This window comes from Bufo bufo, chromosome 2 (genome assembly GCF_905171765.1).
Source record: "Bufo bufo chromosome 2, aBufBuf1.1, whole genome shotgun sequence".
Taxonomy (NCBI): domain Eukaryota; kingdom Metazoa; phylum Chordata; class Amphibia; order Anura; family Bufonidae; genus Bufo; species Bufo bufo.
In genome coordinates, this window is record NC_053390.1 from 373,105,037 (window position 1) to 373,125,147 (window position 20,111).

General features: G+C 42.9%; 1 protein-coding gene across 2 annotated transcripts in view; it reads right to left on the bottom strand.

Annotated features, from left to right (window-relative positions):
- PSIP1 (PC4 and SFRS1 interacting protein 1) overlaps positions 1-2,171 on the bottom strand; it is a 125,416-nt gene extending 123,245 nt beyond the window's left edge. Inside the window, exon 1 of one of the 2 annotated variants that reach the window (XM_040417172.1) lies at positions 1,882-2,171. The gene's annotated coding sequence lies outside the window, so the exon portion shown is untranslated. The remainder of the gene's footprint in view (positions 1-1,881) is intronic. The other variant, XM_040417171.1, reaches the window with a different exon arrangement.
- Positions 2,172-20,111: the final 17,940 nt, after the last annotated feature.

Here is a 20,111-nt window from a genome sequence, read left to right on the forward strand (position 1 = left end):
GGGTGTCTTCTTTCCGAAATGGGGTCACATGTGGGGTATTTATACTGCCCTGGCCTTCTAGGGGCCCTAAAGCGTGAGAAGAAGTCTGGAATATAAATGTCTAAAATTTTTTACGCATTTGGATTCCGTGAGGGGTATGGTGAGTTCATGTGAGATTTTATTTTTTGACACAAGTTAGTGGAATATCAGACTTTGTAAGAAAAATAAATAAAATTTCCGCTAACTTGGGCCCAAAAAATGTCTGAATGGAGCCTTACAGGGGGGTGATCAATGACAGGGGGGTGATCAGGGAGTCTATATGGGGTGATCACCCGCCTGTCATTGATCACCCCCCTATAAGGCTCCATTCAGATGTCCGTATGATTTTTACGGATCCACGGATCGGATCCGCAAAACACATACGGACATCTGAATGCAGCCTTACAGGGGGGTGATCAATGACTCTATATGGGGTGATCACCACCGTCATTGATCACGCCCCTGTAAGGCTCCATTCAGACGTCCGTATGCGTTTTGCGGATCCGATCCATCTATCAGTGGATCCGTAAAAATCTTGCGGACGTCTGAATGGAGCTTTACAGGGGGGTGATCAATGACAGGGGGGTGATCAAGGAGTCTATATGGGGTGATCACCACCGTCATTGATCACGCCCCTGTAAGGCTCCATTCAGACGTCCGTATGCGTTTTGCGGATCCAATCCATCTATCAGTGGATCCGTAAAAATCATGCGGACGTCTGAATGGAGCTTTACAGGGGGTGATCAATGACAGGGGGGTAATCAATGACAGGGGGGTGATCAGGGAGTCTATATGGGGTGATCAGGGGCTAATAAGGGGTTAATAAGTGACAGGGGGGGTGTAGTGGTGCTTGGTGCTACATATTGCTGAGCTATCTGTGTCCTCTGGTGGTCGATCCAAACAAAAGGGACCACCAGAGGACCAGGTAGCAGGTATATTAGACGCTGTTATCAAAACAGCGTCTAATATACCTGTTAGGGGTTAAAAAAAATCACATCTCCAGCCTGCCAGCGAACGATCGCCGCTGGCAGGCTGGAGATCCACTCGTTTACCTTCCGATCCTGTGAAGGCGCGCGTTCACAGGAAATCTCGCGAGAGGACGCACCGGCGCATCCACCCAGAAGAGCAGGGCCGCCGCAAAGACGCAATCCTGCGTACGGCGGTCCTGAGGAGGTTAAGCTATAGGGGCTGAGGTGGCTATGGATACAGGAGATTTCTCAAAACTGGCTTACTGGCCCACAGCAATCAATCAGATTCCACCTTTCATTTTTCAGAGCTCCTTTGGAAAATAAAAGGAGGAATGTGATTGGTTGCTATGGCCAGCTAAGCCAGTTCTACTTTCCACCAGTTTTGTTGAGTCTCCTCTACTACTGGGGCATGTGGCTGGTATGGGATGGCCGATCAAGTCTGATCTAGTCTGCCACAGCACTACATTGCCACACACGTGCCGCCCGAATTATTTGGCACAGATGCCAGGCAGCCATGCACAGACACATAGTTCATAACAATGCAGACACACCCCCTCCTTATGGTTGCCCATCACATGTCACAGGGACCATAGTAAATGCGGGGACTGGCGGAGGTTTGGTGCCCCACACTGGATGGCAGTAAAACAAAGCTGGCCCCGGGCCACTGGCGCTAGTTCGTGTGCCACCAGCTCCTGTACAATGGTGCCCTTCCTTCCTGTGCACAAAACATGGAGAGGAGGCGGTGCACGCTCGGCCGAATACCAGCACTGGCCCCCGTGACGGCTGTTTATAGCGGGCGCCTGAGGTAACAGCGGCACCATGGCGGGCGCAGCCACTCGCACCAGGCGGGGAGAGCCCGAGCACCGCAGGCAGTGTCATGGCAGAAGCGTCTTACCTCTCCTGTGTTGTTATTGCTCGGCACCAGACTGCTGCTCCCTCTCCCGCCTGCGACCAGCTCAGCTCCCCTCCTCCAGTTCCCTCGCTCGCTGCACGGGGGAGGAACACACGCACAGGACTCCCGCCAAAACCGGCGTCGGCTCCGCTCCGGTGCAGGCCTCAGCGCTCAGTCAGCGCCGCGCTCGGCCAGCTCAGGAAGCAGCGCAGCTCCGAGATTCCCCTTTACTTTAGCGAGTTTAGTGAGCGGGCGCCCCTGCTGAAGACTTGGTGGACCCCTATTCTGTTGGAGTGGTGCAGCCCGGCTCCCCCTCCCTCTCTTTGAATGAAAAGAAGGCTTGCTGGCAGATTAATGATGTGTGGAGTAGCGGCTGCACTCTGTTCTGGCCTCCCTAGATTCTGCGGGCAAAAAGACTGATATGTCTAACCTTTAACCCTGAGGTAGGGCTGTCACCTTCCTAAAAAAAATAGTGCCTAGAATGTATGGGCTTCCAGGAGGGTCTAGTCTCACCCCAATAATCCTCAGAATTGATGTTCACCACTGAAACAACCCAAATCTTTTTTCTATGTTTTCTGTGTGGTCTCTTGTGTGTTAGGCCTCTTTCACACGGGCGTTCCGGATGCGTCGCGTGTGCATTGCGTTGTTCAGTTTTTATTGCGCGGGTGCAATGCGTGATAAAAAACGGAATGTGGTACCCAGACCCAAACGCGGACTTCTTCACTGAAGTTCAGGTTTGGGTTAGGTGTCGTGTAGATTTTATTATTTTCCCTTATAACATGGTTATAAAGGAATATAATAGCATTGTTAATACAGAATGCTTACTAAAATGTGGCTTTAGGGGTTAAAAAAAAACCTCACCTCATCCACTTGTTCGCGCAGCCAGCATCATCTTCTTCTTTCAGGACCTGCAAAAGGACCTTTTGATGACGTAATCGCGCTCACCACGTGGTGACGTCAGCCCAGGTCTTGCTGAATGAAGATAGAAGATCCGGCTGCGCGAACAAGTGGATGAGGGGAGTTATTTTTTTATTTTATTTTTTTACCCCTAAAGCTACATTTTACTAAGCATTCTGTATTAAGAATGCTATTATATTCCCTTATAGCCATGTTATAAGGGAAAATAATACAGTGAATAGACTTTAACCACCTCCCGTCTGCCCATAGACTAAAAACGTCCGGGAGGTGGTTCTCTATTTCTGAATGGACGTTCCAGAACGTCCTTTCAGAAATAGCAGCTGCACGCTAATCGTGCAGCTGCTGATCGGGTTGCCCGCTGTCAGTGACAGCAGGGCAACCCAGAGAGAAGGCAGGGACAGTGCCCAGGTGTCCCTGCCTTCTAGATCGCTGCATACACAGCGCTCACCGAGCGCTGTGTATACAGAGCAGGAAGCGCTATGCGCTTCCTGTTCCGACTGCGCGGACCAGAGAGTGCAGGAGCTATGTGAGGTCTTTCACAGACCTCGATCAGCCCTGCGATGAGGCTGTATTGCGCTGTACAGCCTCTCTGGGGGGTGCTTTTCTCCTGTAACTGGGGCTACTATGTCATCCCCAGTTACAGGAGAGATCAACAGTGAAAAGAAAAAGTGAAGTAAATGTCCCCCAGAGGTCTTGTATGACCTTATGGGGGCCGAAAAGTGTAAAATAAAAAAATAAAGTGTTAAAAATAAAAAAAAGGTTTCACATGTAAAAAAAAAATTCCCCAAGTAAGGATTAAAAAAAAAGTTAAAAATAGAAAAAATAAAATAGACATCGGCTCTATAAATATATCACATAATCGACCCAGTCCAATAAACACCATTAAAAAATAAATAAAATAACTGTCAAAAAAAGCAATTTTTGTCACCTTACATCACAAAAAGTGCAACACCAAGTGATCAAAAATGCGTATGTCCCACAAAATGGTACCAATAAAACCATCACCTCATCCCGCAAAAAATGAGCCCCTACATAAGAAAATCTCTCAAAAAATAAAAAAAAACTATAGCTCTTAGAACATGGAGACACTAAAACATCATTTTTTTGGTTTCAAAAATGCTATTATTGTGTCAAAGTGAAATTAATAAAAAAAAGTATACATATTAGGTATTGCCGCGTCCGTAAAAACCAGCTCTATAAAAATATCACATGACCTAACCCCTCGGGTGAACACCGTAAAAAAAAAAAAAAATAGAAACTGTGCTAAAACAACCAATTTTTTGGTCACCTTGCCCCATAAAGTGTTATAATGAATAATTCAAAAATCATATGTACCCAAGAATAGTACCAATAAAACTGGCACCTTATCCCCTAGTTTCCAAAATGGGGTCACTTCTTGGGAGTTTCTACTGTAAGGGTGCATCAGGGGGCTTCAAATGGGACATGGCATCTAAAAACCATGTGGAGTTCCTTTTCTTCTGCGCCCTGCCGTGTGCCCATACAGCAGTTTATGACCACATGTGGGGTGTTTCTGTAAACCGCAGAATCTGGGTAATAAATATTGAGTTTTGTTTGGCTGTTAACCATCAATGTGTTAAAGAAAAAATTGGATTAAAATGGAAAATCTGCCAAAAAAGTGAAATTTAAAAATTTGATCTCCATTTTCCTTTTATTCTTGTGGAACGCCTAAAGGGTTAACAAAGTTTGTAAAATCGGTTTTAAGTAACTTGAGGGGTGTAGTTTCTACAATGGGGTCATTTATGGGGGTATCCACTATGTAGGTCCCACAAAGTGACTTCCGACCTGAACTGGTCCTTAAAAAGTGGGTTTTGGCAATTTTCTTAAAAATTTGAAGAATTGCTTCTAAACTTCTAAGCCTTCTAACGTCCTAAAAAATAAAATGACATTTCCAAAATGATGCCAACATAAAGTAGACATATGGGGAATGTTACATAATAAATATTTTATAAGGTATCACTTAATGTTTTAAAAGCAGAGCAATTGAAATGTAGAAAATTGCGAATTTTTCAAAATTTTTGGTAAATTTGGGATTTTTTCATAAATAAAGGTAAAATATATTGACTCAAATTTATGACTAGCATGAAGTACAATGTGTCACGAGAAAACAATCTCTGAATGACTTGGATAAATAAAGGCGTTCCAAAGTTATTACCACATAAAGTGAGATATGTCAGTTTTGCAAAATTAGGCCGGGTCAGGAAGGGGGCAAATGGCCCAGATGGCAAGTGGTTAATGGGGTCCGGGGTTGCTTTCATCCCTATCGTCTCCTTAGCACCGTGAAAATTGCACCACATCCACACTTGCTTGCGGATGCTTTCGCAGACCCATTCATTTCTATGGGGCCTGCATTGCGTGAAAAACGCAGAATATAGAATATGCTGCGATTTTCGTGAAGTGAATGGGTCGGTATTCAGTGCGGTTGCAATGCCTTCACCTCACGCATTGCATCCACGCGGAATTCTTGCCCGTGTGAAAGGGGCCTTAGGATTAGCGCAATTTCGCACAAGCGTATTCAATCTGCAAAATACACTCTGTGAGGAAGATTTCTCAGAACTGGTGTAAAGGAAAACTGTTGTAGTTGTCCATAGCAACCAATCAGATTCCACCTTTCATTTTCCAGAGCTCCTTTGGAAACTAAAAGGTGAAATCTGATTGGTTGCTATGGACAACTACAACAGTTTTCCTTTATACCAGTTCTGAGAAATCTCCCACGTGTTAGAGGTATTTCTGTGATTCAAACACATGGCATTATAATGATATACACTACTCACAAACTGGGGTATTTGGCTTTCGGGTGAAATTTATGGAAAACGTAAAAAGTTCACGCTACAGTTATATTATATTATGAAAGCAGGACATTCAAGTAGAAGCATGCAATGGTGATTTCCTCATCTCAAACAATATATTAAAACAAAAGCCAACAACAGTGGTGGGTATACCCCCACAAAAATGTCAGTGTCTCAATAACTTGTCATGTGTCCTTGAGCGTCACTTACAGCTTGACAACGACGTCTCATGCTGTTCACAAGTCGACTTATTGTCTGCTGAAGCGTGGCATCCCACTCTTCTTAAAGGGCGGCCCTCAGGTCACCGAGGTTCTGAGGTACAGAGTTAGGGTCCATTCACACGTCCGTTGTTTCTTTCCTGATCTGTTCCGTTTTTTGCGGACCAGATCTGGACCAGTTCTGTACCCATTCATTTTCAATGGGTCTTGAAAAAAAATCTGACATTGAGCTGTCCGATTTTTTTTTCAGGACCCATTGAAAATTAATGGGTCCAGATCTGGTCGAGATCTGTTCCGCAAAAAACGGAACAGATCAGGAAAGAAACAACGGACGTGTGAATGGACCCTTACATGCCTCTACATGGCGACTCAGCTGATCCCATAGATTGTCAATGGCATTCAGGTCTGGAGAAAGTGCAGGCCACTCCATTTGAGGTACCTCAATCTCTAGCAGCTGTTCCCTAATGATGCGACCTTGATGAGCTGGCACATTGTCGTCCATGAAGATGGAATTAGGTCTGTGTTGTTCATGCAAAGGCACAATGACTGGATTAATAATGTTATTCAAGTAGTATGGGCTTGTCACTGTACCATTCACAAAGTGTAGGACAGTTCTGTATTGACTAGACACACCTGCCCAATCTGTAACACCACCAAAGTCTCATCTGGAAACAACAGTGCCTGATGCATAGCGCTCTTCTTGACATCTCCAACATTGTTGGCGGCCATTATTTCTGCTCAGCGTGAATTGACTTTTATCAGTGAACAGCACTAAGGCCCTATGGTCCCTCGTCCAGGGTAGATGCTCCCTGGCCCATGCAAGATGATGATGCCTGTGGTAAGGTACCCTTACAGATCGTCTAGCACACAGACCATGCTGATGTAAATGGCTTCGAATGGTCTGACGTGACACTTTGATGCCTCTCACCTCTCTTAAATGTGCCTGGAGTTGTGTGGCATTCATCATCCGGATTCGCAGGGCATTGTTCACAATGAAGCGGTCATCAGTGTGGGATGTCCACTTGTATGCCTTTATGTGACTCTTCCAGTCTATCTGTATCTCTGTTGCAACCTGCTGGTGACACTCTGTGACACTCTAAGCTCAGTAGCCACTTCTGAGAACATACTGCTTGAAGCCTCGCAATGGCGAGATACTGTTGATCAATTGTTACGTGTCATCTTGGTCTCATGATGTCAAAATGTGAACAGCATGATGAAGAGGACTGTTTAAATACCAATTCTAATTGAACCAGGAAATGTATTGGGTAATTCATGGATCAAACACCTGTTGTTTCTACTAGAAGTTATGAATGAATTGCTAGCAGTCTGCAGTAAGGGTACAGAGGGGAGGTAACAAGCTGGGGGGGGTGTACCTGCACAGTCTGAAAATGGCAGCACTGATTGGATAGAGTGAGTCTATGCAGTGACACACCCCCCTAACTGGTTACCTCCCCTCTGTACCCTTACTGCAGACTGCTAGCAATTCAGTCATAACTTCTAGTAGAAATAATAGAGGAATGGCACAACATAGAGCCATAAAAATAGATGCTCCAGAATTTTTATTACATGGGGAATGCATGTAGCTATTAAAACAGGCATGTCAGGAGTGGTGAAAGGTCCTCCTTAACAGCAACATTCATAACAGGTGTTTGATCCATGAATTACCCAATACATTTCCTGGTTCAATTAGAATTGGTATTTAAACAGTCCTCTTCATCATGCTGTTCACATTTTGACATCATGAGACCAAGATGACACGTAACAATTGATCAACAGTATCTCGCCATTGTGAGGCTTCAAGAATTGCTAGCAGTCTGCAGTAAGGGTACAGAGTGGAGGTAACAAGCTGGGGGCGTGTACCTGCACAGTCTGAAAATGGCAGCACTGATTGGATAGAGTGAGACTATTCAGATACACCCCCAACTGGTTACCTCCCCTCTGTACCCTTACTGCAGACTGCTAGCAATTCATTCATAACGTCTAGTAGAAAGAAAGGAATGGCACAACATAGAGCCATAAAAATAGAGGCTCCAGAATTATTACCTGGGGAATGCAAGGAGCGGTAGAAAGTTGTGCAAAAAGTACTGAAACACTGAACAGTTGGACATGTGTATTCAAAAGTTTAGAGAAGGTCACATTAAGTTCACCTATAAAGGTTAGAGTGCATTTTAGGGTCCATTCACACGGCCGCAAGTGTTTTGCCGGCCCTGTGATAGAAATGCCTATTCATGGCTGCGGACATGAATAGAGCATGCTTTATCTTTTTTGCGGGGCCACGGAACAGAACTACAGATGCGGAAAGTACACGGTGTGCTGTCTGTATCTTTTGCGGCAACATTCCAAAATTGTGGAACGGATGCGACCCATTCATACAGAATTTATGTGTGAATTGACCCTTAGGTTCGTCCTGAAATTTCACCCTCAAGCCAAATATCCATAACTATTTGTGAGTAGTATATAATGCTGTGTGTACCTGCCTGACCTCAGTTGTACTGAATTGTACTTACATAATGGGAGTCATTTACAAACATTTTTACACCTTTTTGGCAAAAAATTGTCATACTCCCCCATTTTTGCGTCTTTTTAAAAGCCTGTGTATTTAATTTCACACCAGGAAAAAGGCGTAAGAGTTGCAGATAAATTAGGCGCATCTCCGTTAGTCTTGCTAGCATGGACTACCAAAGATGCGCCTATTTTATGATGAAGCGCACGCTGTGTCATAAATTAGGCGCATCTTCTGGCAGGAACACCAGAGTAACGTACCAAAAAACACAGTCAAAAATGATGGTCTTAATAAATGAGCCCCAATGTCGTCTGTACAATTCAGTACACCCACAGTCTTGGAGGAACACACACCATTATAAGGGCTCATGCACACAAACATTTTTTTGTCCGTGTCTGTTTTTTTGCGGCCCATATGCGGAACCATTCACTTCAGTGGGTCTGCAAAAAAACAGAAATGACTCAGTGTGCATTCTGTATGTCCGCATGGCCGTTCCGCAAAAAAGATAGAACATGTCCTATTCTTGTCTGTTTTGCGTACATGGATAGGCATTGTTACCATGGATCCACAAAAAATGGATGCAATATAGATATCACACGAACGTCATCTGAGTTTTTTTGCGGATCTGTGTTTTGCGGACAGCAAAAAAACATACATTCGTGTGAATTAGCCCGAAGGCTAGTTTCAGACGAGCGTGTCCTGTGTGGAAATAACGCTCCATGTGTGAGCATGATTTCCCGTTATGGACACTGCTCGTTTCGCAGGCGCCCAAGACTGAGAAATACTGCTGTCACACAGACCGTATTTCACGTACTGAATAGCTCTTGCATACTGTGTTTTTTATTTATTTATTTTTTATGTTTTACTATTTAACCTTTAGCATAATTTAACCCCTTAGGCCCCATTCACACAACCGTATGTTTGGTCGACATTCAATCCGCATTTTTTGTGTATAGGATACGGAGCCATTCATCTCAATGGGTCCGCAAAAAATGCGGACAGCACATTGTGTGCTGTTCACATCCATATGTCCGTCCATTCTGTTATTTTGGAAGCAAAGGGCTGGCTTCTCCAGTCTCCTCCCTGGGATGCTGAGGAAAGGCCTGAGCTAGCTGTCCATCTCTCTCTCGCTCTCTCTCTCTCTCTCAGAAGACTGGTACCCTGGTGGTCTAGGGTCTATGGCAGCGTATTCCCGTCTCAGTTTCTTCTTCTGGTCACTCAATAATGTCAGAGTCTTGCCCTCCAAGCATTGATACCAAACTACTGAACACTAGGGGCTGTGACTGCTCTCCTTATATACCATTTCTAGCTAGACTGGAACCTTCTAGTGTTATTTAGTCACAGTATGGTGGTATTATCCAGTTGTGGTGCTATTATTTACTCATGGAATGGTGGTGTTATTCAGTCACTGCATGCTGGTATTATCTTGTCTCAGCATAGTGGTAATATTTTAGTTACTATATTTATTATTATTATGGATACAACTAATACATGTACCTGTATACAGATTCCAGATTCTGCTATTGATAAGATTGACACTGACATATATATCTATAGGTAAACGCACATTTGATGGCGTTAACATATTGTGTATTTAAAAAGACACAGCGTCGGCACATCTCTCATGCTTTTTCAGATTCCAAAGCTTCCAAAAATTGCCCCTGATTGGGGGCAGATCATGTTTAAACACACACACAGTGTTATGAGATTTAAAAAAAAGTGGGTTGAGGGAGTGTGAAACGTGATGGTTGGCAAGTGGCAATTAACTACTTTTGAAGACACACGTGCAAGTGTCCTATTGTATTCATCTGTACCATAAATTTGACAGATTGAGAGATGTCTAATGGTACCACTAAGTCTGCATTTTAATTAGTATATGTATCAAAGTTAATCCTTATCGTTTTGATTTAAGGTTCTAGATGTCAAATGTATAGAATGCAAGATGAAGTCAGACTTGCGTAGTTAACTCTTTATAGTATGATGCTAATAGCTTATACAACAGTGCCACCTAGGTATGAGTAGGTGACATTACAACAGCAGCAGAAATGCATTCTGGTTAATACAATGACCTCATAGTTCTTATCGTGTGTACACACCTAACCGATAATGATTGGAAAACCCCAAGTTAGGAAGGTGTGTCTAACTGAAGTTTTTGGTAATAAGCCAGATACACGGATGAGGAGGAAACCAAGCAACCAGGAGATCAGAAAACCAAATAGCTAGACACCTACAGAAGTTAGAATACAGGCTTAGACACACAAGGACAAGTTGAGCTCTCTAGAGTGGTCTATCAAGATGAAAGCCATGGTGAGATATATGATGATGGACCACCCAGCCTTCCTAGGAGCAGAAGTAAGATTCCTATTAGGACTTGGTAAGAGACGCAAAGAATGATATTTCATTTTATTAAGACTAATTGGATAATGTGGGTGAAATAAAAACATCTAGATTGGCGAATAAATAAATAAATTGATTTTCTTCATATTGAGATGTAGTCTTAGGATATTGTGAGGCTTCATTCTACCTGCAGAAGAATCAAGACTCATAATCTATCAAAGTATTAAATGATTGCTTATATATATATTGATAGTAAGCTAAGTGATAGATTCCCACAGGAAAGACTTGTTCCAAGTTCTTCCCATTTAGGACATAATAATAGCTTTGATCATAGATCCCTGTTTGTCTTAATAGTCTTCCCAAAGTCATATGTGTGAAAATAGTCCAGGATGGGGCGGAAGGATACAGTTATATCTTCTAAGTTATATCCTTGAATGGATTTGCCCATTCATTCATTAAAGTCATGTGAAGTTTAGTTGGTTAGAAGGGGGCGGAATGTATTTAACATTCCATATTGATGTTTAGGATTAGACATGCCCATCCTGATATGAGGTTTCCTTTGAACAGAAGTAATGTATATAACTTATTTTCCTATTTTGATATCCTAACCTAATAATAGCTTTGTTATAATGTGACAAGTTAAGCTTGTAACAACGCTGAATATATTTGTTTGCATGTATCATTGTGTTTATTTACTTATTTATGTTTATAACCTTCTAACCAATAAATCTGCATATTTTTATAATACCTGTGTATTATTGTATAATGCAAAACTACACCTTTAGCATTAACGTCATTTCACGTCAAAGAACTTATTATCTGAGGAAATAGTAGGACTCAGATGTGAATTGTATCGATTAGGTTGTCTACAACTATATATTTTTTTTTTTCATGGTTTAATTATTTTATGACCATAATTAATAATTGTTAATTGAATTATTACCGCCCGACAATGGGGCACCATCAAGAAGGCAAGGTAGGTGAGGTTTATACAAACCGGATTCCCATAAAGTTGGGACACTATACAAATCGTGAATAAAAACTGAATGCAATGATGTGGAGGTGCCAACTTCTAATATTTTATTCAGAATAGAACATAAATCACGGAACAAAAGTTTAAACTGAGAAAATGTACCATTTTAAGGGAAAAATATGTTGAATCAGAATTTCATGGTGGCCTGTTCAGTAGTTGAAGTCACAATTTTTTCACATATTTTTCGGACACAGGGTACAATGCAACATAACACTACTGACAATACTAGCATCAAGACTATCACCATACCTATCTGGGTGAGGAAGGATTTCCAATTTTTGAACCATCCAAAGTACTCATCCCATGGGTCTGTTATCCATGAGTTACGTTTTAATTCCTCTGAGAGGTTAGAAAGCTTGTTTATTGCTTCAGTTGCCTTTCCTTTGGGGCCAGTGTTATCTGGGATGTAGGTGCAGCAAGTTTCCCCAATCATTTTACAAACTCCCCCAGTCTCAGCTAGGATAATATCTAGGGCCATCTTGTTCTGAAAGGCCACAGCAGAAGTAGCCTCTAACTGTTCTGCAATTCCTTTTAGGGCATCACAGGTGTAGTTTACAAATCTTTGCTGATTATAATATATGTAGTTTATCCAGTCGACGTTCTTGTTGATTGTCACTATTGGGAGTAGGGATTCAAATCCAGGTGCCACCTGATCTCTGGCCTTAAACTCGTTGGGGACCCCCCTTGTGACTCCTATTGCGTCTATATAAGCATGTGGGTCAAAGCTCCCCTGTGGGGAGGCCTCCCTTTTTGACCTCCCTAAATAGGTTTTTTGAGTATACCCTCTAACTGTGGGGTCATCTTCTAGTATGTGAAGGGGCATTATGGTTTTCACTACGGTGCATTCACCGGACTAATTGCCTTCTAACCTAGTTCTTATTTTTCCGTCTCCACAGATCCAATAGATGTCCCCCAAAGATACCCTCTGATTCTGTGTTTCAGTGGACAGGTTGCTGTAGGATGAGCAGTACCCCTCTGTGAAGTTGCCAGGGTTGAAAAATCAAGAATCTCTGACTGCCAGGGTTGAAGTAACAGGTGTAGTTACCAGGGTATATGGTTATGCCTTCACCTGGTTTGGGGGTTTTTACTACCAGGGGGTATTTTCTCTTCCACTTTTCACAGGCAGAGTCATTCACGCTAGTGTTGGTGTACAGGCTGAGGAAGCAGCTTTCAGTCTCAGGAGGCAGATGCAAGGGCACTGTGCCTAGGTGTGTTGCATATGTAACAGTTCGTCTTATTGTGTGTGTCAGCATTGTATTTCATCCATTCTAACCACAGGTTGGTGTCAGAAAATTTTGTCTCGGCCGCCATAGTATCTTCAAAGGTGGGGTCTGCTGTGGCTGTCATCTGCCTAAGGGAGGTAGTGTAGTGTTCGGACGGACCCTTCTCTATCTTTGTGAGATTATGTAGGTCTTTTAGGTGGAACATGCCCATGTCCCCAGCAGTTACCACCATCCAGGTGCCTATAAGGTATGTCCCTGCTGGGGTTTTCTATTGTGAGGGTAAGTGGCATGTTGGAGCCTGTCTGTCCACTTGGGTGGCATCTTCCACTCTTAGTCTCATGCGGGTAAGAAAGGATTTACCCATTTTTTTATATTTTTTTGTCTCTGACACTCTGAAGTCTGTATCCCTATGGGTCACCCGTGTTCCACCCAACTGCTCCCCACAAGTTACACTGTTCCCCATACTGGTTATCAGTGACACAGATGTATGTAGATCTCTGGCTGCCCGTTTGGTACATGCTACATTGCTATGCTGGCATTGAGCACAATACTAGACTGCAATAATCGAATTTGAAGGTAGCCACGTGAGAACTGGAGGAATTAAACCAGAAAGTGGTCAATATGTAGCCATCCTTCTCTTTTTGTTGGGTGATGGCAACTTGTCTTCCTATCTTTGAAAGATTCTGTGCATATGTGACTGTGTAGGAGAGCGATAACTGTTGCAAAAGGCATCATGCAGATTCAGCGGTGGTTTCCTCGATATCTGGAGCTGGCACTCGTATTCTTTTGCAGTGTGATGCGTGGATCCAGTTAGGTCTCCCCTCGAGTTTTACAGAAGTTGAGGTGGTTAGCAGCACCTGGTAAGGTCCCTCGTATCGTGGTTCGAGGGTGCTTCTGATATGCTTCTTGACCACCACTCACTCTCCAGGTTTCAGAGTGTGGCTTCCTTCTAGGGAATTAGGATCTGGAATGGAAGAGAAAACTTGTGCATGTATGTTAGACAATTGTTTACTCAGAGCTATCACATATTTGGCAACAGATTTATAATGCATTTGCAACTGTTGCGGGAAATACTGGCCCATTCTAGGCCCTGTCCCAAATAGGATCTCGTATGGTGTCAGTTTGTGTGGAGGCCTTGGTGTGTGCCTAACTGAAAAGAGTGCTATAGACAAGCACTGCATCCTCTGCAGTCCCCCGATCTGGCTCCTAGTTTCTGTCCACTACACAATTGTCACTGGAGTCTTCACCCTCCCTGCCACTTTTATCAGACTGTGAGATATCATGAGGGCTCCTGGGCCCCCCTCCCCTGCTCTGTGTTTTCCCCGACTCACACTGCCTCTGCCATGGCTATAGGTGTTACTATTACTACCACCATCCAAGTATTCATGGGGTCATGATCCTCCTCCCCAACTTCCTCCTCAGGGCAGTCCAAATGAGTCGTCAACAGGGAGACTCTCTTGACTATCTGCCATAGGACGTGGTGGGGTTTCCCGCTTTTTAGGGAAAAGATAGGTGTCTCCCTGGGAAGAGCAGTGGAGACTGAGAGGACTCCACTGAAAGTCTTTGGGAATGCAAGGAGGAACCCTGTGACCCATGGCACGGTGTCGGACCCTAAAGTCACCCCACATCATCCTGCTGCAACTAAGAGGAGGAGTGAGCCATCCAATCCACTATCTCATCCTTAATTATAATGCGCCTCTCCCAAGCCAGCAGGGGCAACTGTGTCCTACTACCACTAGTACTATTTGTGGCCGGATAGATGGTGTAGCTACTACCCACATTCTGGCTCTGGGTCTTTCATTTGGAACCCGGACATTTTTGGGCCTCTCAGATAATCTTGTGTATTGGTGTAATAAACACGTATAAATGCTGGTTTGAATATATTCAACAACCCTCCCCCCCCCAAAAAAATAAAAAATTTGATTTAAATTTTTTTTAATTGGGAAACCGATTTGGACCTAAATTCATTACCACTCCCAGATACTTTTGTGTGCTACCCTGTCTATTGGTGTAGTAATCACATATATATGCTGCTAGTTTGAATATAATGAGTCCCCAATATAAAAAAAAAATTGATTGGAAAAAAACATGTTTGTGAACATAGAAATAAAGGGAAACTGATTGATTTAGGCCTAAATTTGTAATCCTTCAGATACTTTTGTGTACTGGCTGGTGTATTGTTGTTGATCACCTATAGTAACATAGTTTATAAGGCCGAAAAAAGACATCTGTCCATGCAGTTCGGCCTGTTATCCTGCAAGTTGATCCAGAGGAAGGCACAAAAAAAAAACTGTGAAGTAGAAGCCAAATTTTCCCCACTTAAGGGGAAAAAAAAATCCTTGCCGACTCCAATCAGGCAATCAGAATAACTCCCTGGATTAACGACCCATCTCTAGTAGCTATAGCCTGTAATATTATATGTTGGTTTAATTAAATTGAACAAGTACTAAAAAAAAAAATCATTTCAATAGTATGTAAACAGAAATTTGAGGCCTGGTGCTCAATTTCTCATTAATACATACAGGTAGATTGCTGCTATACATTGTGTCTTGTAATATTCACATATATATGCCGGTCTGGTTTAATTACATTTAACAATGGCAAAAAAATTTTTTTATTCAAACCATGTGGAAACTGAAAATACGTAAATGGACGATTGAGGCTTGACGTTCAATTTCAATTTAATATATAGAGGTAGATGCTGCCACACAGTGGGTGTTGCTGCAGTAATATATATATATATATATATATATATATATATATACAGTCAGGTCCATAAATATTGGGACATCGACACAATTCTAAAATTTTTGGCTCTATACACCACCACAATGGATTGGAAATTAAACTAACAAGATGTGCTTTAACTACAGACTGTCAGCTTTAATTTGAGGGTACTTACATCCAAATCAGGTGAATGGTGTAGGAATTACAACAGTTTGCAGTTTGGAACTAAAAGTAATGGGACAATTGGCTTCTCAGCTGTTCCATGACCAGGTGTGTGTTATTCCCTCATTATCCCAATTACAATGAGCAGATAAAAGGCCCAGAGTTAATTTCAAGTGTGCTATTTGCATTTGGAATCTGTTGCTGTCAACTCTCAAGATGAGATCCAAAGAGCTGTCACTATCAGTGAAGCAAGCCATCATTAGGCTGAAAAACCAAAACAAACCCATCAGAAAGATAGCAAAAACATTAGTCGTGGCCAAAACAACTGTTTGGAACATTCTTAAAAAGAATGAATGCACCGGTGAGCTCAGCAACACCAAAAGACCCGGAAGACCACGGAAAAGAACTGTGGTGGATGACCGAAGAATTCTTTCCCTGGTGAAGAAAACACCCTTCACAAAAGTTGGCCAGATCAAGAACACTCTCCAGGAGGTAGGTGTATGTGTGTCAAAGTCAACAATCAAGAGAAGAATTCACCAGAGTGAATACAGAGGGTTCACCACAAGATGTAAACCATTGGTGAGCCTCAAAAACAGGAAGGCCAGATTAGAGTTTGCCAAATGACATCTACAAAAGCCTTCACAGTTCTGGAACAACATCCTATGGACAGATGAGACCATGATCAACTTGTACTAGAGTGATGGGAAGAGAAGAGTATGGAGAAGGAAAGAAACTGCTCATGATCTAAGCATACCACCTCATCAGTGAAGCATGGTGGTGGTAGTGTCATGGCGTGGGCATGTATGGCTGCCAATGGAACTGGTTCTCTTGTATTTATTGTTGATGTGACTGCTGACAAAAGCAGCAGGATGAATTCTGAAGTGTTTCGGGCAATATTATCTGCTCATATTTAGCCAAATGCTTCAGAACTCATTGGACGGCGCTTCACAGTGCAGATGGACAATGACCCAAAGCATAGTGCAAAAGCAACCAAAGAGTTTTTTAAGGGAAAGAAGTGGAATGTTATGCAATGGCTAAGTCAATCACCTGATCTGAATCCGATTGAACATGCATTTCACTTGCTGAAGACAAAACTGAAGTGAAAATGCCCCAAGAACAAGCAGGAACTGAAGACAGTTGCAGTAGAGGCCTGGCAGAGCATCACCAGGGATGAAACCCAGCGTCTGGTGATGTCTATGCATTCCAGACTTCAGGCTTTAATTGACTGCAAAGGATTTGCAACCAAGTATTAAAAAGTGAAAGTTTGATTTATGATTATTATTCAGTCCCATTACTTTTGGTCCCTTAACAAGTGGGAGGTACATATCCAAACTGTTGTAATTCCTACACTGTTCACCTGATTTGGATGTAAATATCCTCAAATTAAAGCTGACAGCCTGCAGTTAAAGCACATCTTGTTTGTTTCATTTCAGATCCATTGTGGTGGTGTATAGAGCCAAACATTTTAGAATTGTGTCAATGTCCCAATATTTATGGACCTGATTGTGTGTATATATATATATATATATATATACAGTACAGACCAAAAGTTTGGACACACCTTCTCATTCAAAGAGTTTTCTTTATTTTCATGACTATGAAGGCATCAAAACTATGAATTAACACATGTAGAATTATATACATAACAAACAAGTGTGAAACAACTGAAAATATGTCATATTCTAGGTTCTTCAAAGTAGCCACCTTTTGCTTTGATTACTGCTTTGCACACTATTGGCATTCTCTTGATGAGCTTCAAGAGGTAGTCCCCTGAAATGGTCTTCCAACAGTCTTGAAGGAGTTCCCAGAGATGCTTAGCACTTGTTGGCCCTTTTGCCTTCACTCTGCGGTCCAGCTCACCCCAAACCATCTCGATTGGGTTCAGGTCCGGTGACTGTGGAGGCCAGGTCATCTGGAGCAGCACCCCATCACTCTCCTTCATGGTCAAATAGCCCTTACTATCAAAGTTTTCCCAATTTTTCGGCGGACTGACTGACCTTCATTTCTTAAAGTAATGATGGCCACTCATTTTTCTTTACTTAGCTGCTTTTTTCTTGCCATAATACAAATTCTAACAGTCTGTTCAGTAGGACTATCAGCTGTGTATCCACCTGACTTCTCCTCAACGCCACTGATGGTCCCAACCCCATTTATAAGGCAAGAAATCCCACTTATTAAACCTGACAGGGCACACCTGTGAAGTGAAAACCATTTCAGGGGACTACCTCTTGAAGCTCATCAAGAGTGTGCAAAGCAGTAATCAAAGCAAAAGGTGGCTACTTTGAAGAACCTAGAATATGACATATTTTCAGTTGTTTCACAGTTGTTTGTTATGTATATAATTCCACATGTGTTAATTCATAGTTTTGATGCCTTCAGTGTGAATCTACAATTTTCATAGTCATGAAAATAAAGAAAACTCTTTGAATGAGAAGGTGTGTCCAAACTTTTGGTCTGTACTGTATATATATATATATATTATGCCTTTGCAGGCAGGAGAAATTGGGTACTACCGGTAAATGACAAAAGTACATTCTCAGATTCCCCACCCACACTACCAAGAGTGTGAAGAAGACTAAACACATTAGTTTTTTTTTTCTTTTCACCTTTATGTTTAACATAAGGACATACGTTAACAAAATGTCCTCCTTGACCACAGAAAAAGCAAAGTCTTTTCTTAACCCTAAAGTTTTTATCACCTGGTCCAGGAGTGACCTGCCCCAATTGCATTGGCTCATCACCAGACATGAGCTTGAGTGTCTCTTTACCCAGAGTGTCAGAAGAGGCCGCTTCCCCATATGATAGTACGCCCCGGGCGAGAGGAACTTTAGATCTTTCCCTCAGGTGTCTATCAATACGTACCGCTACGGACATGGCCGCCTCCAATGATTTAGGATTTTCGTGAAATGCCAAGGCGTCCTTCAGGTTCTCAGACAGCCCTTGACAGAATTGACTACGGAGAGCTGGGTCATTCCACTCCGTATCAGTTGCCCACCTCCTATATTCAGAACAATAGGACTCTGAAGAACGCTCTCCCTGCCACAAACCACGCAACTTAGATTCGGCCAAGGAAACCCGATCTGGGTCATCATAAATAAGTCCCAGAGCTCTGAAAAATTTGTCTACCGACCGGAAGGATTCTGATCTGGTTGGCAAGGAGAAAGCCCAGGACTGAGCGTCACCTAGTAATGAAATAATAATCCCCACTCTTTGACTCTCGTCCCCAGAAGAGTTAGGACGTAGTATGAAATATAATTTGCACGACTCCCTGAACCGAACAAAGTTGTCACTTCCCCCGGAAAACCTATCCAGGAGAGCGACCTTAGGTTCAGGGCAGGCTTGATTCCCGTTGCCGGAACCCACCCATGGAAATTGTGCAACGGCTGTACGAAGGTCAGCTACCTCCAGACAGCCCCTGCATACGATTGACCAATGCAGAAACAGTATCCATAGCTGCACTGAAAAATACAAAGGATAACGTTTTTTGGGCGGTTGATAATGTCGCGGGTATGGGAAAGGGGAAAACACTGGATACACACAAAAGAAATAGACAACAGTCTAGGCCTCAAAAGCTAAGGAAGAAGGATGGTGACCTCCTAGTAATTCCTAGGCCTTTCCCTAACTCCTGCCAGTATGAGCAGATCCTAATGGTAGAAATGCTCATACACCGGATACCTATGCCCTGCTAAAACTGACGAGCCCTAGGATAGGTAGCAGGAGACGAGACAGCTGGTTCCTTCCCAGATGAAGAAACCCGCATCTCCCTGAGACCTAGAACCAAAACACACCAGAGAACAATAAACAGAACTGGCAACTTGTACTTAGCTTTGAGATAAATTTAGAAGCAGGAGATCCAAGACAAACAAGCTCTAGCAACTCCAAGAGGAAATATCAACCGCATGGTTAGCAGTGTGAGGCGGACCTAAATAGAGCCTCATCACTGATTACAAGCAGAACCTGAGGAGAGGTGAGATCCTGCCAAACAACAACATACAAAGAGGGAAACAGAGAGATCTGTCAGATAGCCTCACGTGCAGCAAATCTATACGATCTTCTCACTAGTCTACTACAGCCTGCACTTTGGGCAAGTGACTTTCCCAGTCGGTACTGTTGATGACAATATTGTCCAGGTAATCTGTAGCGTACCGACGATGTTGTCGCAGCACAATGTCGATTGGCCTTTGGAGAGTGGCGGGGTGCCATGCAGACCAAAGGGTAACACCATATACTGGTACAGCCCCTCCGGTATGATGAAGGCAGTTTTCTCTTTGGCAGCCTCCATTAAGGGTACCTGCCAGTAACCTT